Raw genomic sequence first — 26,991 nt, forward strand, 5'->3', positions numbered from 1 at the left:
TGAGAGAGTGTATTACATGTAACATTGGAACCTTAAATTAATAACCAGCAAACTCTGCTTCCTTCCCCTGGTTTCTTAAACCCTTAGTGTTTGTGATTTGCTTCTCATTCTTCACACACACACACACACACACACACCTCGAAAGTAGACAACAAAAGCTAAAAACCCCCAAACACAACCGACATAAAACAAACCCTCCCTTTCGTGTTCGGATGGAATGTCTCCCATTTCGGTGTGGGTCTGTTGTCTTTGTGTTAGAATGTGAGTGCCCGGTGGGCGGGGACCCTGTCACTCTGGATTAACTCTCCCACGGGCTTAGTGAATCACTGCAAGCCGAGGTGTGCTTATTAAACTTGAATGACTGATAAGACAAGTAATTGCGCCAGAAGAAATGCTAATTTTAAAATGTCTCTAAATTCCTGAACTTCACACGTGGGAAGTCCAGTGACCTGGGGTAGCTCTTGGGAATTAGTAATCCGATACAGAATCTTTCCCCTTTGTGTCACCTGTTACAATTTGGCTTCCCTTTGCTGGGACTGAAAATCATTACCAGCTGACAGCTCTGTGAAGCCTGATGTCTGCAACCAAAGCGACGTGTAGAATGTTGCTGACGCCGGGCAGGTAAGGACCTTGATCCATACGTTTGTCTGGATTGCTTAGATAATCCAGATCACTCTGCGGAGTTCTGGAAGTCCGTTTCGATGGATATTTATTTTAGCAGGTTGCCAACTGAGTCTGAGGACAACAAATCTTGATTTTATCTGAGGCAGGGTCTAGAATTGTTGACTTTGCCTTTTATTAACTTTATAGGAAGAGGAAGTGCCTATTTTGATTAATTGAATAGCCGTGGAGTGGAAAAAGATCTATTTGCGAACACAGCAGACTGACTAGTACTTAGAACGAAAAGAGAGTGGATCCAGAGGAAACCAGGATCTCCCGGATCACACCATTCACACGGCAGCAGATTTTGGAAACCACATTGACTTTTTTGGCTGCACTCAAGTGATATCAACTAAGAGGTATGTAAGTTGCAAAACAAAACAAAATAGAGCTTAAGTGCATATTGCTGGACTCCCACTAAAACACGGGACAAACCTTTGCTTACATAGAGATGCTATGGTGTCATGGAAAAATGGACGGGCTTGGAATTAGAAAAGCTGGTTCTGCAAGCTAGCTCTACTAGCTGTGTGATTGGTCAGCGTGAGCCCAGTCCTCAGCTAAACAAAGGGAAACCGTTGTATGCCATTTATATTTTAATTAATTAATTCGTTAATTAACTTTAAAGTTTTACTTATTTATTTAGAGAGAGAGAAGGGCAGAGAGAGAGAGAGAGAGAGAGAGAGAGAGAAGCCCATTCTGCACTGACAGCACAGAGCCTGATGTGGTGCTCAGTCTCATGAACCGTGAGATCGTGACCCGAACCGATATCAAGAGTTGCTCGCTCAACCACCTGAGCCACCCACGTACCCCTTGTATGTGCTTTTAAAAGTGGTTGTCTGTGAAAGTTCCAAATACCGAATGAAGATACACCCCTTCTCCAGGAGTTAGAGCTTAATTTTTCTCCCTTTGGAGATGGACTGTATTTAATGACTTGCTTCCAGTGAAGCGTAAGGAAAAGGAAAATTTGTACCCGTATTGTGCAGAAAAGCGGCAAATATGAGCTTAACCAAGTGATCAAGGCCAACATTACGAATGATAAGTAACGTCAATAGTATATACCCAGTGAGATTATGTCATGAGTCGGGCACTTCGCTCTGGTGTTCTTCCCCACCAAACCATAACCCTAGTCTTGACATTGAACACAAATTAAGGGTCATTCTATAAACTGCCTAATCCATACTCTTCGAAAGATATTAACCTCTACAGGGAGCCGGGTGAAGGGTCTGTGGGGACTCTCTGTGCTATCTCGGTGACTTTTCTGATAATCCAAATTTACTCCAAAAGAAAAAGAAAAAGAAAACAGTGGTCATGATAATTGAGCTGATGTACATGACGGGAATTTGTGGACACACAGGATTCTAAAAATGTGGAGAGTATTATTATTATTAGAATAACTACATTTAACGCTTAGTGATCCACAAAGTATATTAATAGTCAAGTACTGGGCTGATAACTGATGTTTGGGGTTCTAGATGACCAGCACCCTCAAAGTAATGAGGATTTTTCAGGAAGAATTGAATTACTATCCATATAATCTACTTGTAGACGGCTCAGATCATGATTTGTGTATCAGTAACCAAATAACTGATAGAGTACATAAATATGTTAATTTCACTTATACAAACTTGGATGAAATTGGGCAGCAAATTAGAAATTCAAAATCTCGAAGATGCCTATAAAGATTAAGGTAATTTTCCATTTCCTCCAGAATTGGCAGCACTAAGTAAAGCGAGATCAATATTAATTAAGAAACCCAGGGAGAAGAATAATAAATTACCGAAATTGGTTGGTTAACTGAAGTTGTTATGTCATTCAGAAGTTAGGATTACGGAATTAGACTTAAAAGGAATTTTAGAGATCAGTTGCTCAAATCCTTTTATTTTAAGGGGAAAGGAAGAATATTTAATTTGGAGATGCTGTAAAGTTTTTTCAAGATCTTCCCCTTGGTTGGCAAAGGCACAGAAGGTAGATTTCAATCATTTCCCTCAGAGGCAGGGGCTCTTTTGTGGGGCCTGAGCCTCTGGGATCTCTCGACCCCTGCAATTATATGCAAACACTTACCTGTATGTGCACATTTGAATTTTTCTGAAAGAAGTTCATAACAGCTTTCATCAGAGCCTTAACGGAGCCTTAACCTCCAGAAGGATAAGAGGAGCCACTGCTTTAGAATTCAAAATATTACTCATTACAACTGCCCTTGGAACATTGCTAGAATAATTTTAATGTTTCTACAGCTTGTATCATATATTTTTAATTTTTAATTTTTAAAAAAATTTTTAGTGTTTTTATATATTTTTGAGAGAGGGAGAGAGAGAGAGAGAGAGAGAAAGAGAGAAAGTGGGGGAGGGGCATAGAGAGAGAGAGAGAGAGAGAGAGAGAGAGGGACAGGGCATCTGAAGCAAGTTTTGTGCTGACAGGGAAGAGCCCGATGCAGAGCTCGAACTTGCGAACCGTGTGATCACGACCTGAGCCCAAGTTGGACGCTTAACCGACTGAGCCACCCAGGCACCCCAGCTTGCGTCATATTTCAAATAGAGAAAGAGTAGCTGGGTCCTGGTTCCCAGAAGTTATCACATTCTTTGGCAAAACCAGATGATACGATTTCATCTGGACATGTTATCCTTTCTTCTGCGAACAGGTAGGCTTTTGTCGACTAGGTAAAAGGTAAATGATGTATGGAGCACCTCTGATGTGCTGATCTCTAACTATATTAGTCTAATATCAATACTAATACTCCGTTTTACAAACGAGGAAACGAAGACACGGAGTAACTTAGTAGTTGGTAACTTGTCTGAAAGTCACAAAGCTAGTAACTGGTAAAACCATACTTTTTGAAGCCAGATACCAGGGCTTGTACTTATAAACACCACAATGCACGTCTTTGCTTCTGATGTATTAAATAATTCTGTGGCGCATTGGATGAGCAAGCTTATCATTGTGCTTTGTGGAGATTCTTAATTAGCAACAGTAAAGGCAGCAGAATGTGGAGAAAGAGGTATGGGCTTGGTAGGTTAAGATAATACAAACGTGAGGAGTTCGGTTTCCACCTCCTTCTAGCTCACCTTGGACAAGCAACGTGACCACCCTAAGTCTTGGTTGTCTTATCTCTAAAATGGGGATAATAATAGTATTTACCTCATAGGGTTGTCCCGATGATGCAATGAGATAATGCACGTAAAACACTTAACATTGCTCGTGCCAAAGAGTCTATGCTCTTTAAATGTTAGCAATTATTCAGGGGCGCCTGGGTGGCGCAGTCGGTTAAGCGTCCGACTTCAGCCAGGTCACGATCTCGCGGTCCGTGAGTTCGAGCCCCGCGTCGGGCTCTGGGCTGATGGCTCAGAGCCTGGAGCCTGCTTCCGATTCTGTGTCTCCTCTGACCCTCCCCCGTTCATGCTCTGTCTCTCTCTGTCTCAAAAATAAATAAAAACATTAAAAAAAATGTTAGCAATTATTCATATAACTGGATGTGCTAATTCTTCTTCACTTCATAATATGGTTTTCGTCAACCAGGAAAAGAGGAGCAAAAAGGTTGCCACATGTAGTTAAACCTTAACATGGTTTAAATGAATTCCCTAAAATTTCAATTTATCCCGATACTGACTTTACCAATCTCTAAAAATAGCCAAATGAAATGTCATCCTGGCTGTGTGCAAGTCTGTGGATACTCTAAAATCTACTGAATAGTACAGTTTAACATGGGCGATTTGTACCGTATGTGAAATATATCTCAATAAAGGAGATATATATTTTCAAAGTTACCATGGCTGACACAAGACACAGAGAAAACCCACTAAATCTAACCAAGCATTTAATGAAGGATAGACACTTAGTTTTTAGAATCGAATGATGTCAAATGCCAGTAACTGCTCGTTGCCTGATGCTTTGATTCTTCTAGAAGTTGTAGAACTTGTTTTCTGTGTACTAATAGACTTCATTGTACTCATCTGGTGGCCTGAAATACAACAGTACAAATGGCATGCAGCATATGATCAAGGGGTACCTTAAACGAAAGGAGTTTGTGCCTCAATGCGTCCAGGTAGGTAGGAGATATCAATATGTTACAGGTAGATAAATGATTTCTGTGGCACGTTTTATACATAAACATCATGAGTTATGGTACTTCTGTTGATACGCATTCATATTCTAACATGGTATTCAGTGGGACTCGTCTATAAATTGCATGGAAATCCTGATTTATAAAACAGTGCTCCGCAGGGCTTCCCTCCGTTCATTTTTGCTTTTGCTTTTCGGTTACTATAACATTTTGCAGAGGATCAAAGAAGCGTTCACACAGAGTATCAATGCATGTCAGTGGCTTGGATTTGTAGATGTGCAGAATAATGGCATCTTGTTAAAAAAAAAAAAAGGTGTGTCCTCGGGAAAGGTGTTGAAAAGACATTGAAATCCACGATGTCGGTCTTTTTATGGATCCAGTTGTATTTTGAACAGACAAAATGCCCTCCAACTTTAGCGTCTTGATGGCTGTTTTGATGCTGAGTGATTCCAACTTCACAAATCAAACGAAGGAAACATTACACGACCTATGCAAATTCTTCCTCACACATTTACTCCTAATATACTTCTTTGAGGTGAGACGTTGTGCCCAAGTTGAAAGTCTAAAAGCTGGAGAGAGCTACCGGCTTTCTGTCTGGGATCTACCGTGCAATCAAATGGGACATTTTTGATCTGGATTAGCTGTCATAGTCTCCTCGCTTGTACAATGTGAGTCAGAAGTGCACATTCACGAGACAACGGAACTTCACGTTTTAGTGTAAGACTAATGTCTCATGTCCTAGACCTTCTCGTTCCTTATGAATTAACAGCATTAGACGATGTGGCCAAGAAGAGTGTCAGCTATCAATCGTGCCTTATCGAAGTAATATCAGGCGAGATCATCAAAAGTACTTCATTTTTTTAAAAGTTTATTTATTTAGTTTGAGAGACAGAGAGAGACAGCGTGAGCAGGGAAGGGGCCGAGGGAGGGGGAGAGTAGGAGAATCCTAAGAGGGCTCTGCACCATCAGAGAAGAGCCCCACCTCAGGCTCGAACTCACGAACGGTGAGATCATGACCTGAGCCAAAATCAAGAGTCAGACACTTAACCGACTGAGTCACCCAGATGCTCCAAAAGTATTTCATTTTAAAAACTGTCTGTTGGGGCGCCTGGGTGGCTCGGCCAGTTAAGCGTCCAACTTCGGCTCAGGTCATGATCTCACGGTTTGTGGGTTCGAGCCCTGAATGGGGCTCTGCGCTGACAGCTCAGAGCCCGGAGCCTGCTTCGGATTTCAGATTCAGTGTCTCTCTCTCTCTCTCTCTCTCTGCCCCTCCCCTGCTCGTGCTCTGTCTCACTCTGTTTATCAAAAACAAACGTTGAAAAAAGTTTAAAAACTGTCTCTGTTATCGAACCATTGACTCTAGGTGAACCTAAACCAAAGGAAGAATTTGCAGTTTGAAATGTTTAGCGTGTCTTTTTCACTTAAAGCAAGCAGCTCTGAAGGCCCTAGCGGTCTGGGGGCGGGAGGTGGGGGGAAGGGATTGTTCAAAGTCCTCTGTATTCTCTGAACTTAGCTTTTCAGACAGAAAGCTCTGTGTGCAGCACAAGTTTTCAGTGAGTCAGAGTCCAGAGGAAATCAGGCCTTTGGCAGAAAGTCCTGTGCAGGGGGTGGTGGGGGGGGCTGTTCCTCAGGGGAAATTGCTACCTCTTTTCCAATTAGTCAGAAGCTTCGTGGAGGAAATCAGGCTTCAGAAGCTGTTTGAATGATGGCAGCAAGAGAATTTAGGACTAAGTGGGGCCTGTGGACGGCGCCAGGTGCTAAGTGCGGCTTGGGAAAAGCTTGCAAGGGGATATGGCGATGTGATCAAATGCTTCGTCGGAATAAGAGACGCAGACAACGCACACCACGTTGGTGAGCGTGTTTTGCAAGTGGCACCACGTGACGCGTGCTGCTTGTCACCCGCACGAGACTCCGCTCTACCCCAAATCCAGTTTTCGGGCACACCGCCTCCTTCGGGCACAAGTACTAAGCCCATGCTTCCAGTACTGGAATCACGCACACCGGCTGGCCCTGAAAGCCGCTTCCGCCGAGATTTTGGGGGGGATGCCGGAGATCTAGTTCGCAGGTCGAGGTTTTTTTCCCCTTTCACTGAGTCATTGAGTAACTCAATGAAAAATTCACATTTACCGAGAGGCAGTTACTGTGCTAGAGATATGGGACCCGATGGAGCGAGGTCCTGTCCCCTTAACTCTGCGGGACGGGCTGATAGCGAAGCTGGCAGTGGGCTCCGGGCACAGAGGTACCCACCCTCCCACCCCCGGGGGGTAGTCCGCAGACCCAGAAGAGACGCCCAGAGAAAGTGGCAGGCAGGTGGAAATTCAGCCGCTCCTCCTGGGATGAGTGCCAGTTCGCTACAAAGTACAGACAACAGCGAAGGACCGATGGATATAAAAGGGCCGAGAATTTAAAAAAATCATGCACGAGGTACAGGCTGTCCCCGTACGAGACGGTGGTGAACCCCAAACATCGCAGTTTTGTGGCTGGACAGGTGGCACTCGGGTGACACGATCTATACATTCGGCGGAGCTGAGCACAGTGGTGGGATATGGAAGGAAGATGAAAAGCATTGTCTTGGATGATGCACTTTTTGATCGCTAGTAAGCTAGAGGGCTAATCGCTATGTCTCAGATACTGTTAAAGTAATAGTTAATGGTTATTATTGTCTTACAGCATTTGAATCTAGCTTAAAAGAGAAGTGTGTGCTTGGAGCTAAATATGAAAGCTCATCACAACCACATGAGATGAAAACAGAAATTTCTATGACTATTGATAGCCGTGGATGACAGAGATGATATTTATTACCGCAGACAGCTAAATCTCTATGTATATCAGAGCGGAGGGGGAGGAAACTTTTGGAAATCAAATGCACTGACAGGAAATGCCTAAGTAAAAAAAAACCACGTCGGATCAGAGAGGCGACCTTTATCTTTCACTCTCACGATTAAACATAAGCAGCCTCCTTTGGGCCGGGTTTGTGAGTGTCCCTCTCCAGTGTTAATTTCCACTGGTGTGTATTTGTTAATAAGAATCTATTCATATTTCTCAGGGGTAGAGTTCATTACTTCGGGAACATTACTTACGGAGATTTCCCGTAATCGGAAATCTCCATAGCTCTTGTAAAAATCTTTTGCTTTTCTTTAAATGTGGACACCAGTTTAGAAAGATCAGCCACCGATAACTCAGGAAGCTTTAAAGTGTAACAAGTGGAAAAAGATTAATTAGCCTTGACTGAGTTTGATGATGACACAAAACAGGAATACTGCGTATTCAAGGTTATATGGCAGGATAAGAGATTAGAACGTGTTACGTTAGACTTTACTATGATTCATCTGCAGAACTTCTGGAACACCTAAGTATGTCTGACCCTGGGGTCAGGGACCATGTTACTGGTTGTCTTTCTAATCCCCCTTAATACTCCCTGATAAAGGAGATCCTCAGCACTCTTGAGGAAATATTTTTAGGGAAATCCACGAAAAGCGTGTGATATGAAGAAGTGTTAATAATTGGATGATGACTATTGCAGGGTCACATAAGAATAGAAGCATTTGTTTATTTCTATTTTTTTGTGGTAAGAGGTACACGTGTATGTAATGATGCATTCAAACAGCATGGCACTCACAGAAACTGCTCGCTGTCCAAAATTCCTTACTTTATAAAAAAAAACGTTTATTTATTTTGAGAGAGAGAGTGCAAGCAGGGGAAGGGCAGAGAGAGAGGAGACACAGAATCTCAAGCAGGCTCTGCACTGTCAGCACAGAGACCGATGCGGGACTCGAAGTCCTGAGTAAGATCATGACCTGAGCTGAAATCAAGAATTGGATGCTTAACTGACGCCCCTGTCACTTAAAAAAAAAAAAAAAAAAAAAAAAAAGTTTATTTTTTTTGAGAGAGAGAGAGAGAGAGTGCGAGTGGAGGGGAGGGGCAGACACTAAATCCAAAGCAGGCTCCAGGCTCCGAGCTGTCAGCACAGAGCCTGTCACGGGGCTTGAACTCACAAAGCGTGAGATCGTGACCTGAGCTGAAGTTGGACACTTTAGCCACTCAGGCGCCCCAACTTTTAATTTTTTAAAACAAGCTTACTATCTTTCAAGTCCTGGGGATCTCTTACAAATTCCTTTTTTATTCTTTGATCAAAAATGGTATCAACAGATTACCTTTGATTTCAGCTCGATGTTAATCTAGCAGATTAAATCTAGCTGTAATTCTAGCAGATTCAGCTCGCTGTGAATGACTAATAGGAAATATCCACCAATGGGTATTTGCTCCTGAAAATGTGCATATTTTTAAGCAGATCAAGTCTTAACGGGTAGAATGTTTTGAGGTTTTTGTTTTTGTTTTTTATTGTCAGGGAGGTTGCTTAAGGTGCTGCCCATGCTATTTGTTGTCTTATGCTCTTACCTCTAAACCTATTTATTTCCCTTCTTTAAAAAGTCTGTCAGGGAATAAAAGTCATATAGTAAACCCTGTTTAGCAATAAGAATTGCATATACAACTTTATTCCCCTTTGTCAACAATATAATAATGTAATTTTTTAAAAGAGAAAAATATCATTGTCTCGTGATTTAACCTTGACTAATTTTAATCACGTGACTTTTCTTCCATTCTTTGTTTATAGCCAGAGACGCGTTTTGACATGGCTGTAGTCTTAACATGGGTTGAGCTGTGTTGGAGAATTCAGTGAGGTGAGGCCTGTAAGATGCAGCCACAGTATTTTTTTTTAAATCTTTTTTAATGTTTTTATTTATTTTTGAAGGAGAGACAGAGCATGAGCTGGGGAAGAGCAGGGAGAGAGGGAGGCACAGAATTCGAAGCAGGCTCCAGGCTTCGAGCTATCAGCACAGAGGCCGATTTGGGGCTCGAACTAACCAACTGTGAGATCATTACCTGAGCTGAAGTCAGATGCTTAACCGACTGAGCCACCCAGGCACCCCTAAATTCTTTGCCTGCATTTTAAAATTTCATCCTCACAAAGGCCCAGTGAAGCTGACGGAATCATTGCTCTCATTTTCCATTGAGGGAACTGGTGCAGTGAGGTTAAGTGACCTGGCCAAGGTTACTCAACTGGTAGGATGTGAAATCAGGCAGATCAGATCATCCTAAGGCTTGTTATTGTTATTAAAATGCCATGTGGTGATTTTTCACAACAGTGTGGGCACCGGGCATAATCATTAAGTGTTTTAAAGTTATTAGGTGAAAAGGTAGCTGTTTGCATCTTACAATCGCATCTGGCAATTGTTACTAACGAAGTTAACTTTTTTCCTTTTTTGTTTATGAGTCCTGCTCTCTTACTTGTATAAACTGTAGGTTTACGAACGTTGTAAGCAACAAATAACATCTCTGGACAGATTGTCGTGGGTTTACGCAAAGTCAGGACAGTATGCCATTGTTTCCTCTTCGTGGCTTGATTCTACGACACGAAATGAAAAGAGTCTACCTAAGAGAATTCCAGTCATATGGTCTGACATGTTCACAGTGGTTTAAATAGCCGTGCACTTAGCACGGAGGGAGAGAGAGAGAGAGAGACAAAATATGCGATTTAATTACAATTGCCGCGATGAATTCCGAGTTGATCTTGCTTCTCCCACATGAGTTGACCACAATTTTAAGCTTGGCATCGTCTGAAAGCTTGAGGAATGTATTTCCAGTAATTGCCAGGCCACTTCATTGTTCCTCTGTATACATAAACACTAGGCTGTGATCAGAGTCGTCATGCTTGAGCTGTGATCTGAAATTCACTTTTGCTATAAGGATTGACTAATCTGGTTCCTACTGACAGCAGTTTCCATTTACTGTATTAGCTCTCTCACTTCAGTGCCACGCAGCTCCAGTTAGGGAGAGGAAAGCAAAAACTGTTAAAAGTAGTAGACGTGTTAGTCATCACATATCAAATTGCTCAAACATCCGATGTCGTTGCGATCAGTGTCCCCCCCCCTTCCCCCCTCAACCCGGCAAGTTAAAAAAAAAAAAAAAGTTCAACAATCTCCACTTGTTGGAGACACAATGCCGCTCTGCGCTGAACAGGTTAAATGAGGGGGCTGCAAATTAATGATTCAATGGGAAATAGCGCATGCTGCAGAACTCTTGCAACAGCTTCCCCTTTTCTCCCCCGTGCTTCATCACTCTTGCATGGCTTGGCCTTTCTACCCTTCACCCCTGCCCTGTCATTATCTGCAGATGTTATCTGCCCAGCATATGTTGTAACCTATGAGATTCTGGGACTTGTTCCCACCCTGCTGCACTCCCCCTCCCTCACCCCTCTGTGCTGGGGCCCTGGTCCTTCCAAAGGGAGCCCTTGACACTAGGAGAGACGGACCGACAGGCAAAAGGGAAGGAAAAAGAGGTAGGTCTCTTACGTTAGCGTGAGCTACAGACTGTGCTTTATTGCCACCCCTATTTGATGAGAGCTGTTGCGACACAGTTGAAAAAGTAAATATTTATCTTATGAGTCTTAAGGAATTTGATTCCAGGCAATGGACTGAAAGACACTTTTTCCCCCCCATGTCAAGTGCACTCGTGTTTTATAAAATGAGACATCTCTGAGAAGAGAATAATGTGGCATTCTAGTGAGAGTGCTAATTGAAAAGCCGTTTCATTTGCCTTCGTGCTTGTATTTATTGCTTCGTTGAATTAATTTTGATTATTTTACATTTTCCTAAATATAGACAAAATAAACCAAGAGAGAATGTAAAAAAGTAAAATTAGGTATCAAGATATACTTTTTAAAAACCCATATAAAATGGCCTGTCCATGCATGACCTGATCTTCCCCGTTTGAGCTCAATTTTGTCTGTAGGAGGAAAATCTTTGCTACATCTCAGATGGTTCCACCATCACATATCAGCAATGATGGGTTTTATAAACCATTGGCCACGTCTCACCTTCTTCCCACGTCCACTGTATCGTGTTTATGGGGCAGTTGGGACTGAGGCAACTTCAGACTCCAGAAGCAATCCACTAGGGTCGCTCTAGAGAAAATCTAAATTGGATTAATCTAAAATACCATTTTAGACTTTTCTGTTCCGTCCAGGCAACCGCGACAGTTTTACTAAAGGCCCATAAAATACAGTGAATTGTTAAATAATATTCCCTTGGCTAAAACCAAATCGTCCTGAGAAATCTTTGGAACTATTTCTACCATATGTCTCTTAGATAAGATCACAAGTGTTAAGTAATGTGGTAACTTTTAGCAGGTTAACAATCACAGCTTCAGTGTCATAAGATCTCTGGGTAACTGTCATGACCCAGAATCAAAGTCTTTGGTATTTGCTTTCACATACTTTCAAACAGTAAGCTCCATTAGCAATCTTCTCGGATAGTCTCAAGTAGTTTCATATTTGCAAGTGGTGATCAATGTTGTAAAAACATACATTAGCCATTAAATTGATATTTCCCTTTGGAAGCCATTTTCATAAACATTTACATTTTCTCAAATAAAAGACCTGAGCTCTTTTATCATAATATTGTGGATGGCCATTAATTGTGAAGCCAGAAAAAAACAAAAAACAAAATGAAAGCTGGAATTTGGGCTTTAACATATATCACTTAATGGGACTATTCTGGTCCTGAAAATAAGGCTCTATATGATACTGGGCAAATGTCGTTCTCAAGGATTTATCATTTTATATTTATACTGTGTCCCAGTTTATTATTTCTGGGCCTAGTTTCTTCTTTATCTTCCCAGCTCTGTCACTAACAGGCCATGTGATTTTGGGTATTTAGCCAAATCTTGGCTTGATGTTGGAGTAATTGACCACTTGGTTGCTAAGATCTTTTCTAGCCTTGAGAGCCTTTGACACCGTGGTCTATATCTTGTAGTAGTCCATTTGTTCCTAGACACAATCAGGGGACACTTCGATAGGAGACAGTACAAGTGTCGCCACCTATAGGTGGAAAATATACTTACAATAGCGAAAGAGAAGGACCATATCCTGGTCAAGAACACCCTAAAAAAAGAATAGGAATTCTTTTTAATCCCTACAAATGCCCAACTCCACCTACCACCATAATCCTAAGTGTTTCTCTTTTCTTTTTCTCCTTCTAATATTACTGCAGGTTTCAATCTATGTTATCACTACACAGTTAGCTTTAGTTTCCTTCCGTATGCTGTAAAAGCTTGACCGATGGATCTAGATTTTGGGATTTTTACCATGTATGAAAAATTTCATGACTTCAGTATTATTAAAGACTTCTATTAACCACATGGCTTCACTCTTCATGTTGAACCAAATTTCAGGTTAGATACCCAGGGGAAAAAAGGACGAGTACAAACCACCTGGAGGAAAGTTTGAGTCACTTCGTAATTGAAGATGCTGTTGTGGCTTTATGGATTCAATTTTTAATGAAAATGAAATAAAACCATTGTAGTGTTGGTAGCATGAAGATACAGTAGATAAATTGAAACTCAGCTTCGACTTATTTCCCTGTTACGGGTAAGGGGAAATCTTCCCTCAAAGAAAAATGAACAATTAGAAGAAGAAGAAGAAGAAGAAGAAAAAAAAAAACCTTGATAAATTAAGAAACCATCTACCAGTTAAACTGACACTCCATATGCAGAGGAAACAATTTCCATGCATGTTATAAAAAATGTGTTAAATCAACTAACATTGATATAACTTCAAGCAATTAGGAGAACGCTAATAATGATATGAGTCTTCAGCTGTAAATAATTATGCTGCCCCAAGGCTATGCTTTAATTCTGGCTTGCTGTATCTATAAACAATAATCAAACTGCAAAGCAAGTTGTGTTGTTTTTGTTCACAGTTTGTGAAATGATTTTTATACCCTACAGTGATGCTGATGGCTATTTTGACCTTCAAGAACTCCGGCCTGTGAGGCTAAGAGCTAATGTGCACTTTCATCGATGCGAGTTGGAGACACACAGCGGGTTGTAGTGCCTGTTTTCCATGAGTATAAAAGCTGCTCTCGTCAATCAGTGTGTGTTGTGAAAAGGGGGCTTGCCGCTGTGACTCAATAAATGGGGACATTAGGAGGAAATGTTCTAATTGCTGCTACCCACATCTTGTTAATGAGTAATGTACAGTGAGACTCCATGCCATTGCGGCTAAACTGTTTCTACAATTTATTCTTATGTTGCAGCTAACATTTAACATAATGAAGTATCATAATTGCAACCATTAAAGTCAAGATTAAGATTTGTTTAATTAGAATTAAGAAAATGTAAAATAGAAAACTACTTTCCAATGGTGGGTATACAGAATGGATTCGGGGAGACGCAGGGGAGACAGCTCGCGGGGTGCCCGTTGTAGACATTGCATGTAGAAAATTGTTCATTGGAGGTCTCTTCCTTGGAATTTGTTGTTGTTGTTGTTGTTGTTGTTGTTGTTGTTAATGCTCCGGTCAAAAGTATAGAGAAAACAAAGTATACAGGGCATTAACTTGGCCACGTATAAAGATAGCGTGTTATTATTCAGATTGTTAGAGTTGTAGCTTTTAAATTTCAGAATTTACATTACCCCTAGGCTAAACAAATAATATCTTAAAACACACAACTCACATTACCATCAATGCAAGTTATCAGATGAATTAGGGAGGAAATAAGCCCCTGACTTTGTATAGGAAATGTCATAACTTTGTAAAGCCAAATGGACGCTAAACCTCTATTTTAATTATCTACATGTCCAAACACAGGCGCTTATATAATATGATATTTTTACATAAGCGAAGGGACGAAACATGGTTAATGGAATGCTTTGAGGAAATATGCCTTGTCCAAATTCATTAAGTGAGACCGGTTTCATTTGGGTCACGTCGTGTTTTTCTTCCCCTCACGACTTTGTTAAATGCTTAAAGGTTCTAAGGTGCTACCAGTGAATTTTGGATTTTCTCTCTCTGAGAACTGCTCTTCACCCTCTTCTAACACTCTCTTTCTAGACAACTCAAAAACTCCAGTCCCCACCCCCCCGCCCCCACCCTAGGTCTCCATTTTGTTATCAAGGTTCTTTACTTTGGGAAAGACGTTCTCCTTTTGTCGCCGTGAAATCTATCAATAGCAGACTCTGCCATAAAGGGAGCCCCCCAGGGAAAGAGTACTAGGTTTGGGGAGAGACCAGGGTTCTATAAATCCTTGTCTATCTTAAGCCAGTCAGCTGAAATCTTGTGCCTTTATTTTTCCCTAGACAGATGGGTTAACTCTCTCTGTCCTATCCTCGCAAAAGTTTTGAGAGCATCTAATAAAGGCACACTGAAACTTGAATGTGTCCAAAAAAATGCAGCTTGGGGTTCACTTCATGGAGGTTGACCCATACTGATTTCACTGATTGCATTGATTAATTACCTTGAAAGGAGCTAAGAAGGGGGCAACATTTCACTACTTCCAAAAGAAACTATCTTCTTTTCTTCTTTTTCTTGTATCTTATATGCATCACATTGAAGAGGTTCTCGGTATGAATCAAGTGACCAATTCCATAAAGTAATATCAAGTTCTTTTTTTATGAACTTTAAGCTAAATTTAAACAAGCACTGCAAATTATCTGAAAAACAGAGATCAGGATGCCTTCTCACTTATTCTTTAACAAAGCTGTAAAATATTATGTGTACAAACTAAGCGAGGATCTGATTTTCATAGCAATATATTCGAAGATAGTGGTGTTTGAGAACCCTATCTGATTGGCTGGCCGTTACAGTGTGCTAAGCAATTGTTGATATCAGATTTCTTGGCTTACTATGGAATTTATTTTTGTAGTCTTTTCCCTTCTCCTCCATTATTAACTTAAAATGACAGCTTAGCTTTTGTATATACTTAAAACTTTGGGGGTGCCTGGGTGACTCAGTCGGTTAAGCGTCCGACTTCGGCTCAGGTCATGATCTCGCGGTTCGTGAGTTTGAGCCCCGTGTTGGGCTCTGTGCTGGCAGCTCAGAGCCTAGAGCCTGCTTTGGATTCTGTGTCTCCCTCTCTGCCCCTCCCCCACTTGTGCTCTCTCTCTCAAAAATAAACATTAAAAAAAATTTATACTTAAAACTTTGTATAAAATTCGAGTTTACCAATTTGTAGAAATGCTTAAGAACTTCAGCTTACAAATGCAATTACATTCATTTAATCCATGTATTTAATTGAGAATCCCATATGTATCCGTTGGTGGGCGGGACACTGCTTATAAAGAACCACAAGGAGGAACAGGGTGATTTGGGAGGAGGGAGACATAATGACTTGCACTTTGGACATAGTACTTTCACTTTCTGGGGAACTTCCAGAAGCGTTGGGTCAATTGGTGGCATTCAGAATGATCCTTGACTGATAATATGTAAAGATCTAGTACCTTTCGTAAGAGTTTAGAACTTATACTTTCTAGGCAATTGTGGAAAAAATTGACAGTGTTCAGTATGTGAATTTACAATGTTAGTTGACTCCTGCTGTTATGTAGGTAATTCAAGAACAGTTGACAATTATGTTTAACTTGATGATAAAGGAAAAATTGTGGTTGCTTGAAATAAGATATTCACATATATTCTAAACTTTCACCAGATCTGCACTAAATGATTATATGAGTGAAGGAATTTGTGTTAGCCTAATTCTTCTAGTGTTTAAAGCAAGAACTTCCCTTCCCTCCTTTCTTCCCCCCCCCACCCCCCTTTCTCACGGTGAATCATCTATGCCCTCACTAAGATGGCAACCGCTGGCCACCTTTGAGTATCCTGCACCTAAAATGTAACTAGTGAGACTGAGGAACTAAATTTTATTTTTATTTTTTATTTTTTATTATTTTTTTTTAATGTTTATTTATTTTTGGGACAGAGAGAGACAGAGCATGAACGGGGGAGGGGCAGAGAGAGAGGGAGACGCAGAATCGGAAACAGGCTCCAGGCTCTGAGCCATCAGCCCAGAGCCCGACGCGGGGCTCGAACTCACGGACCGCGAGATCGTGACCTGGCTGAAGTCGGACGCTTAACCGACTGCGCCACCCAGGCGCCCCAGGAACTAAATTTTAAATTGTATTTAGTTTTAATTCATCCAAGCTTAATATTTATTTATTTATTTATTTGTTTATTTATTTTTGAGAGATAGAGACAGAGTGCGAGTAGAGGAGGGGCAGAGAGAGAGGGAGACAAAGAATCCGAAGCAGGCTCCAGACTCTGAGCTGTCAGCACGGAGCCCAACACTGGGCTCGAACTCACAAACCTCGAGATCATGACCTGAGCCGAAGTTAGATGCTTAACCGACTGAGCCACCCAGGCACCCCAATCTTAATTTTTGAAAAAGTGAAGCAGATTAGAATACTCTCTGCTAAACACAACGCTATTGTTTGGCAGGACTCCATTTCTCTTCAACTGCTGAACTGCGTGAGATCTCAGTATTGCACTGTAACGAGTATTTGGGGCACAGGTGTTGTTTCACTATCACTCAGAGCCACGTGATCAACCTGGTCAATGTCAACGGATGGATTCAATTTGATATTTTTCCCCTAGTCACCTAAGTAATGTTGCATTGTATTTATTTGAATATTTTATGAAGACAGCACCAATTACAGTGATAATGGTGTAAATCATATAAATCATAACTGGTAATCACATGGATGTACTTATTATTTAATTATCTCATAACAAAGTATATTACCATTAAAAATTGAAGTATGGGTGCATTTTGAGATTCAAAGCAATGGCCTACCACCGATGCAGAATTGAGTGGAGATGTGAGAAGATTGAAATAGCAGATGAAAAAAAGAGGTCAGAAGAAGATGTCATGAATTTCACCAGGAACAGCAAATACGGTTTACCACAGCAGAGCAAACTGGAGATGCTGGTTTGTTTGCTGCGCAAACAAATTTTTAAGATGATGAAGTTGGCAACGTAAAAGGGCCGTTTTCTGAAATACATGGTGAATTGCTAATGAAATACATGGTGAAATACATGGTGAAATACATGGTGAATTGCTCAATGGTCAAAAAGAATTGATGAAATTAGGTGCCTGAAAGCAAAATTAAATGTCCAGAAAACTATTTTTAGTTTTCTAACACCCTTTGAGCTTGGAAAATTGGCAAGCTATAAAACAGCTTGGACTCTCACACACACAGAGAAAACTCTCCATTTTTAGCTGGAGAGATGATAAAAGAATGTGTTATTTTAGTTACAAAAATTTTGTTAGAAAATGAGGAGGGTAAGGCTAAACAATATCTTATACAAAGTAAAGGATCTTTAGTTAAGCTATCAAATAAATGCCTGTAAAGTATAAGACCTTGTTAACAATATTAGAGATCAATTTGTTCAAAATTTAAACAAAAATCTGTAAGTACTATTTTTAAGCTTTCAATGAGATGTGAGGAAGGAGATGCTGCCCTTTCAATACTTTGGGAGTAATTTGTCTCAAAGACTTCCAGATTTCTGAAGAAATGTTGTCAATTCATGGCTTAAAGAAAATCCAACTGATGATACAGATAGTTTTGAATGCTACATCTGTCAAAGACTTTCACTAAGATATAAAAAGTTTTGTTTTTATAAAGATGGAGAGTGTTCTAGCAATGTTAGACCAAAAAACAAGTGTTGTTGGAATTTTAAAACAAGAGACTGATGTTTCTCTTATTTCTTTGTTTCATTGTATAACACATAGAAAATATTTGTGCAGGGGCACCTGGGTGGCTCAATCGGTTAAACGTCCGACTTCGGCTCAGGTCATGATCTTATGGTTTGTGAGTTCGAGCCCCGCATCAGGCTCTGTGCTGACAGCTTGGAGCCTGGAGCCTGCTTCGGATTCTGTGTCTCCTTCTCTCTCTGCCCCTGCCCCACTTGTGCTCTGTCTCTGTCTATCAAAAATAAATAAATGTAAAAAAAATAAAAAAAAAAAAGAAAATATTTGTGCAGGATTTTCCAAAACAGATTCTATGAAAAAATTGCATGGATATCGTTATGAAAATCATTCCCTGTAGATATGCAAATGTCATGAATTAACTCTAGTTTGTAGAAATGCTGAAAGAAATGGAAGACAGTAAATTTAATGATTTTTATGTTCTTCCAATGCTTACTGGTAGAGTCATAGAAGAGCTTTACAAATGTTTCCTGCATTGTTAGCTCCAACATCAAGAACACTCGGTGTATTCAATACTCAGCAAAAATAGCAAAAATAGCAATGCAGTGCTATTTTTCTCACCCAAAATGCACAGCATAAAAATGAGCCAAATGTGGGGTGCCTGGGTGGCTCATTGGCTGAGTGTCTGACTCTTGGTTTCGGCACAGGTCGTGATCTCACAATTCATGGGACAGAGCCCTGCGTTGGGCTCTGTACTACCAGCACAGAGCCTGCTTGGGATTCTCCCTCTCTCCCTCTCTCTCTCTGTCCCTCCCTTGCTCATGTGTGTGCACTTGTGCTCTCTCTCTCTCTTAAAATAAATAAATAAATTAAAAAAAATTTTTTTTTCAACGTTTATTTTATTTTTGGTTCAGAGAGAGACAGAGCATGAACGGGGGAGGGACAGAGAGAGAGGGAGACGCAGAATTGGAAACAGGCTCCACGCTCTGAGCCATCAGCCCAGAGCCTGACGCGGGGCTCGAACTCCTGGACCGCGAGATCGTGACCTGGCTGAAGTCGGACGCTTAACCGACTGTACCACCCAAGCACCCCAAATAAATAATTTTTAAAAATGAGCCAAATTTGATTCTTTTCCAAAGAAAAGAAAGCTTATTTGTGACTTTGGTAGGCAAGTACAAGAACTTATGTTGAAATCAGTAATAATTATTTTATGATCAATTATAATGATTTTATACATTTCTTCCAAAAGAATCAATATGCAGAATACCTTAGCTGTAATCAACAGCATTGTATGAATTGGCTGAAGCAACTACAAAAAATTGAGGAATGCTTTGTTGATATTGACTAAAGTTGCTTTTCAGTTTGTATCTTTTTGAATTCAATGTTAATAATACTAAGTTGGCACAGGAACTGGTGGGTTTACTTCACTTGACAGATATAATTTTAAATTAATGTGCTTTTGATTTCAGTTAGATAAGCCCTTCCAAAAGAGCTGAACCAGACCACGTTTGTTAATGTAGACTCGAGTGCTATAGGAAAATGATCTTTTTTTGGTAGTCGATTCAGTTATTGGGAAACTGTTAAGTATGTTTGGAACAAAGGGATTATGTGACTCTACCCCAATTGTAAATTTTATGAAATCTAAATACAGTTCAAGTATTACATATGAAAAGTAAGATGCGATAGAAGTGTAAACCACATATCTGATTTTGAAGATTTTTGCACGAAACAAGGATGTTAAATAGCTTGTTATTTTTAAGTATTTATTCCATGCTGCGATGGTAATACTTTGGAAATATTGGGGAAATGAAATGTCTTACTAAAATTACTTGACTTATTTCCTTATACTTTTATTTAATGTGGCCACCAGAAAATTTAAAGTTATATTTGTGATTTACATCTCGCTTCTGGTAGACAGTACTGATCTAAGTACATCTTACCGTTCTTCATTCGTCTTTACTTACATTGATGTCTAGGGTTGGTTTCATGAAAAAATCATCCCTCCTTTTTCAATGAAGAAGACATCCCAGGGGTCTTTCACACGGTATTCAGCCTGCAAAAATTACCTAATCCATTCTTAATCAGCCTAACCCATGTATTACAGGTGCCAACGAGATTACTAATATACCCATAACATCTGTTTTGCTTTTTTTTTTTTTTATACCATATTAGTGCTTTTAGGTAGACTACCAAACCTGTAAAACTTTTTTAATATCGTGGTCGTGTTTGAACACCGAAATGACGTAGATGCTTAAGCACCACTGGCGAGTTTTGTCTTTGATGAGCATATCTGGACCTGGTTCAGTGCTTGACTGCGTTATTTAAACTCTATCCCTCTCTACTTAGTTGAGTGTTTGAATGTAAGTATATGAAAACGACCATAATTTCATCTCTATCACGGTAAATGGAAAGGTCATTTGTGATTTGTAATAGATTCGCCTTGACCACCTATCATTTCTCGATTTACCATAAATTCTCAACTATTCAGTTTTCCGTGTGTCTTCTGCGTAGTGTTAGCCGAGAATGGTTGACAGGGCTTGCTTTTAGGTCTATGATCAATAGTCTGAAGGGGAGTTTGTAGATCATTTGTAGAGATTATTGCACTGGGGTTTGGGAAAGTCTTGGAAATAAGAGATCTATCCTTGGTTTGTCTCTGAGTTCAGTCTCTCACTCTGTTTAGATTGTGGGTAGACAACCTTTGTTGTCCTTGCTAGAGTTAGGATGAACCCCAATGAATAGATGACATTCCTTGAACACATGTTTTCTTAATGTTTTATGTTCTCTGCCAACTGACCAATGAAACTACAGACGGAAAACTTGGGATAGTCTTTTTTCTTTTTCTTTTTAGTGGAGGGAATTAGTAGACTGATTATACATCTTGATTAACGGGGTACTTGGGTGGTTTAGTTGGTTAAGAGGCCAACTCTTGATTTTGGTTCAGGTCATGATCTTGTGGTTCATGGGATTGAGCCCTGTGTCAGGCTCTGTCCTGTAAACATGGAGCCTGCTTGGGATTCTCTCTCTCTCTCTCTCTGCCCCTCTCCCACACTCTCTCTCAAAATAAATACATGTAAAAAAAAAGATTAAAATGGAAGTACTAGGAATGACAGTGAGCTCAGAGTACCGGAATCTGCCAATCATAAAGTGGGCAGGATCAGCAGAGGGAGAAAATGAAACTTAATGCGATGCCATAAGAGTACCTCTGTACAGTGAATTGGGTCTTTGTGAAAGGATCTGCATTTGTTTAGAGGTCACCCTGCTGTTGACTGGGGTTGAAGACCACCGTGTCACAAGAGAAAAAGATAACAATTGTAGCAAATGACCTGCAGCTCCTATGCAATTGTCTATAAATTTTTGATTGTGAATAACCAATGCAAGTAGGAGTACACTTTTCTTTTTGTGTGCATGCCTCAGGATGGAGGTTGCATTTTAGGACTTCATTTTCTCCTTGAGATTCCTGTGGGTAATTTAAACCTGACTTAATCGCCACAAAGATGTGCTGTGGGGAGAGGGCAAGACCTATACACCTCTAAATTTATGGGAATGTTCTTGGATGATGTCTGCTTTGACAACTCACTAGTCTTGGTGATAGCTACATTGTCTTTGCCCTCGAGGGACTTAGTGAAATGGAGAAGACACATGAAAACCCACAAATACAGTAATACTACAGGTGTTATGATTACTGTGTTCACGAAATGATGGTGGGCACATGTGAAAAGAAATGGTCATTCTGCCTGAAGAAGACAAGTGCCACATCAATAAGGACTTGATGTCTGAAGAGTCTAAAATGATGGCCAGGAGTCTGCCAAGCATGCAAGGTAGGTGAGCACAATCTAGGATGAAGGAATAACATGGGGAGAGGTTTAAAAAATCACAATTGCAAGAGATAGAGAGTAGCCAGAACCTGAGATATGTGGCAGGGAAGGGTGGGAGAGGAAGCTTGAAAGGCAGGCCTGGGTCATTGAAGGGCCTTATGAACCATGCCAAGGAGTGGGGTCTTGTATATATAGGTGGGGAGCAACAGTGTAAGATTTTAAGCAGAGGAGATCATAGCTTGGAGAAGCTACGGAGAGTTAATTGGAGGGGCAGGCAAGGGACTTGGGTAGACTGTAAACAGGGGCCATTTGGTCTGGCTGGGTATCACTATCCATGAAAGCAGTGGTACACTGCACTAAATGGGCAACACCTTCTGTCCACAAGAAAAGAAAAAGCTCTGACTTGTAGCATTTGTTAATTTTTATGGTGCAAATGTTCTCACCGTAGTCTATTTGAAGCTATGGACACGGTATCACTGAACACACAGTAAATGATCTCAAGAGCAAAGACAAGGAGGTGTATCCGAGTCAAGGTGATGAGCATTCTGGGCAGAACAGCATGGTTGGAGGCTAAGGGAACTGAAGAAAATGAAAGACATTTGGCATAACTGTGGATTAGATTTCAAGGGATCAAGCATTTGGAGCTCAAAGATGAGAAATGAGCTTGATCACAGTATCATGAAGGGTGTAGGAGCTAAGACATTTGGATTTTATCCTAAGGGTAATAGGCAGCCATGTGGGTGTTTTAAGTGCAGGAGTAACATTTGGCCCATCTTGGGGAGACCACACTGGGCAGGGGGTTGAGGCATGATTAGTGGAGAGTGTAGGGGGGTGGCCAGTAGTGTAGGCAGGAGGTAATTGGGGATAATGCAGGCAACTGACCAAGGAGAGAGGAAAGTACAAAGATTTGAGAGACAGATAACATGTGGAAGTGACAGGTGTTGGAAACTGATTGGAGTTAAAGATGAGTGAGAAGGATTTCGGGGTGCTTCTGTATAGAATATCTGTGCAGACATTTTTCTAGGGGAAGATGAAACCATGGGTCAGGAGTTCCACAGACAAGTTATGTGTAGACATACAGGTTTGAGTGTCCACAGGAATGGTGTTTGACGCCAGAATTATGGGTAAAGTCCTTCTTGGAGAGTGTGTGGTGTGAAAAAAAAACAGACCATGGGAGGAAATTTGAAAAGCTTAGGAAACACTAGCATTTTTTTTTTTAATTTTTTTTTCAATGTTTATTTATTTTTGGGACAGAGAGAGACAGAGCATGAACGGGGGAGGGGCAGAGAGAGAGGGAGACACAGAATCGGAAACAGGCTCCAGGCTCTGAGCCATCAGCCCAGAGCCTGACGTGGGGCTCGAACTCACGGACCACGAGATCGTGACCTGGCTGAAGTCGGACGCTCAACCGACTGCGCCACCCAGGCGCCCCAAGAAACACTAGCATTTAAAGGCAGACCATCTGATTGGTGTTGTGCCAGGGAAGACCAAGTGAATATAATGATATTAAACATCTATTCAGGACACTTCATTGCTGATTTCTCTCTCTTCACCCTGATCTGTATGAATGGGATAAAGTACAATAATTGCCTGAAGTCATCCCTGAGTTGCTTTTTTTTTTTATTGTTTGAAAAACATTTTAAAATTTATTCTTATTTTTTAAAAAATTTATTGTCAACTTAGCTAACATACAGTGTGTGCAGTGTCGTCTTGGCTTCAGGAGTAGATTCCCATGATTCGTCATTTACACGCAACACCCGGTGCTCGTCCCAACAAGTGCCCTCCTCAATGCCCAGTTTGTTCTCTGTATTTAAGAGAGTCTCTATTGGTTTGCCTCCCTCTCTATAACTTATTTTTACTTCCTTTCCCCTGTGGTCTTCTGTTAAGTTTCTCAAATTACATTTACGACTTCAAACCATATGATATCTGTATTTTCTGGCTGACTTATTTCATTTAGCATAATACCCTCCAAATTCCATACACGTAGTTGCAAATGGCAAGATTTCATTCTTTTTCGTCACTGAGTAGTGGTCCAGTGTGTGTGAGTGTGTGTGTGTGTGTGTATATTCCATTATGTGCATATATATATATATTCCATTGTGTGTGTGCATATATATATATATATATATATATATATATGCACATCTTCTTTGTCCATTCATCAGTTGATGGACATTTGGGCTCCTTCCATAATTTGGCTATCGTTAAAAGTGCTGCTATAAACATTGGGGTACATGTGCCCCTACGAACCAGCACTCCTGTATCCTTTGGGTAAATTCCTAGTAGTGCTTTTCCTGGGTTGTAGGGTAGTTCTATTTTTAGTTCTTTGAGGAACCTCCACACTGTTTTCCACAGTGGCTGCAGCAGCTTGCATTCCCACCAACAGTACAAGAAGGTCCTGGAATTGCTTTTAATATGCTGACCATTACATTCTTATCAACAATAATATTTCCCTATATGTTCAGATAGGCATGATCGATTTTTAAAAACCTTAATTGAACACCTACTATATGCTGAGCTCTGTGTTGGAGAGAGCACGTAAGTCAAGTTTCGGTAGCCATTTAGTTCCACGTACAGACTCTAGAGTTGCACTCTGAACCAACGTTACACTATAAAGTCTATTGTTGTGCTATTCATGACATTTGGTGCCATCAGTGTGACCATTAACATTTTGAAAGATCTGCTTCATGTAATTCTATAAGAAGGGGGACTTCCTAATTAGTTCTCATTGGGTCACATCTCCCTTGTTTTCTTTTTTCTATTTCTTAATCTTCATCTTTTGTCCTTTTTATTTTATTTTTTTAAACATTTTTTTTTCAACATTTATTTATTATTGGGACAGAGAGAGACAGAGCATGAACAGGGGAGGGGCAGAGAGAGAGGGAGACACAGAATCGGAAACAGGCTCCAGGCTCTGAGCCATCAGCCCAGAGCCCCACGCGGGGCTCGAACTCACGGACCGCGAGATCGTGACCTGGCTGAAGTCGGACGCCTAACCGACTGCGCCACCCAGGCGCCCCTCTTTTGTCCTTTTTAAAAACAATCATCTCAGGGTTCTCATACATACTTACGCTGTGGAGAAAATGAAAGTTTTTTTGTCAAATCACAGAATATTGAAATTACTCCCCATTAGACTCAACAACCTTCTTTCAGTTAAGAGGAAACTATTGATCTAATGTTCACAAGGAGGGAGCACTAAGTACACAATCTATGCGTTGTGTTGAGTACCAGCTCTGCATTCAAAACTGATTATTTAAAGACCCTTTTATGTACAAGGATACTGAAATTATAAAAAAAAAAACATTGCTTTCAATAGGAGTTCTTTATTAAGATTCACATTTCTAGGAAAGGATGTCTCGTGTTTGATTTGTTAAAGGAGCTTCGCGGTGAGCTATTCCTTCTCTTGTGTTAGACATGAGAAAGCCATGGGTGGAGACGGGGCCCGTGTCCCACCCCTGACACCTGATACCAACTTGCTATCTTTGCTGCAACGAAGAGACCTTATTATTATCACATATCTATTGCATGTCTCAAACAGGTTTGAAATCAAACAGGTTTGAACTCTTACAAGAGTTGCAAACACATACCTGTACCAAAACAAATAATGCCGAGTAACTGGATGGCAGCGTCGAAATCCTAAGTGTTCTCACACGTATTTACCTTATGTGTCGTGACAACAATCTTGTGAATTACTCGTCAGGTTTATGGTCCCCATTTTGCAGATGGGTAAATTAAGGCGGAGACTGGTTGTCACACGTAAAAGAGTGAGAGAGCCAATGAACAGGATTAGAGCTTGTCCTTTCCACTGTGACTCAGAAGTGTGGGAAGACTTAAATGAGATAAGAAAGTGGGATTCACAGACAAGTGCAGGCACGTGCAGGTGGCAGAATTGTAACTGTGTTACTTAATTATGGCTGAATTAATTTAAAAAAACTCTGAGTCCCTCTGAATTTTCTTTTTTTAAAAAAATTCTTTTTAAGTTTACCTATTTATTTTGAGAGAGAGAGAGAGAGAGGGAGGGAGAGAGGCAGGGAGGGGCAGTGAGAGAGGGAGAGGGAGAGAGAATCCCAAGGACGCTCTGCACTCTCAGCACAGAGCCTGACTCGGGGCTTGAACGCACAAACCGTGAGGTGATGACCTGAGCGGAAACGAAGAGTCGGACGGTTAACCCACGGAGCCACCCAGGCGCCCCAAGTCCCCCTCAAGTTTTCTATTCACGCGAATGTTGTCCGTGGCTAAGAAAGGTGGCCACAAAGAGTTAACGTGGAAGCAAAAAGAAAACAAAATTCCTTGAAATATTGAACCAAGGGTATAGAAACAATGTCCAGAGAAGAGCAATTTTGAAATTCCAGAGGGCAGATGACAACTGACTCATGAAATTGTTGTATACTAATTAAGCATTTTCTTGTTTTAATAGCCTCCTTCTGAGGCAAAATTCTGTGGCTGCTGGATTTGAAGCGAGTCCACACCAATCAATATCAATCTGCTGACAAATGTTATTAAATATCTCTCTGATACCTATTTACAACGAAGAAAATAATTTCACTGCCACGGGATTGTAAATGTGTGAAAAGAGCCCCTGACAGCTTACCTCACTCACTGTCTCCAGTCCCGCGTCTGGGCGCTAAAGCCAGGAGGAAGGACATAATTAAGGAAACATATGAAGGCTAGCACTGGGTTTGAGATTAATTAGCTGTGCGTCAATAATCTCATCAATATCCGATTAACAAATGACACATTGCCCAATGAAACATATTGATTCATGCACACTCCTCACTGCTAATAAATTGAAGCTGCTTGGCTAAATGAGAAAGCTGACAAAATAATAGGGGCTGATACGGCCCCTGCTATTGTGATAAAAAAAAAAAAACACAGAAAATTAGCCTGAAGTATACAGTACTTAATTTAGGAGGGCTGTCAGTCCGTTTCTGAAGCTGTGTTAACGAATGACTAGAAAAGGGAAAAGAATTTTATGGATAAGTT

At 40.7% G+C, this 26,991-nt stretch overlaps 1 long non-coding RNA gene across 1 annotated transcript in view; it reads left to right on the forward strand.

Annotated features, from left to right (window-relative positions):
- The first annotated feature begins 343 nt into the window (after positions 1-343).
- Positions 344-26,991, forward strand: part of LOC123608055 — a 60,007-nt gene continuing 33,359 nt past the window's right edge. Inside the window, exons 1-2 of the long non-coding RNA XR_006717066.1 lie at positions 344-621; positions 811-1,019. This is a non-coding gene — a long non-coding RNA (uncharacterized LOC123608055). The remainder of the gene's footprint in view (positions 622-810; positions 1,020-26,991) is intronic.

Source organism: Leopardus geoffroyi, chromosome B2 (assembly GCF_018350155.1).
Source record: "Leopardus geoffroyi isolate Oge1 chromosome B2, O.geoffroyi_Oge1_pat1.0, whole genome shotgun sequence".
Lineage (NCBI taxonomy): Eukaryota > Metazoa > Chordata > Mammalia > Carnivora > Felidae > Leopardus > Leopardus geoffroyi.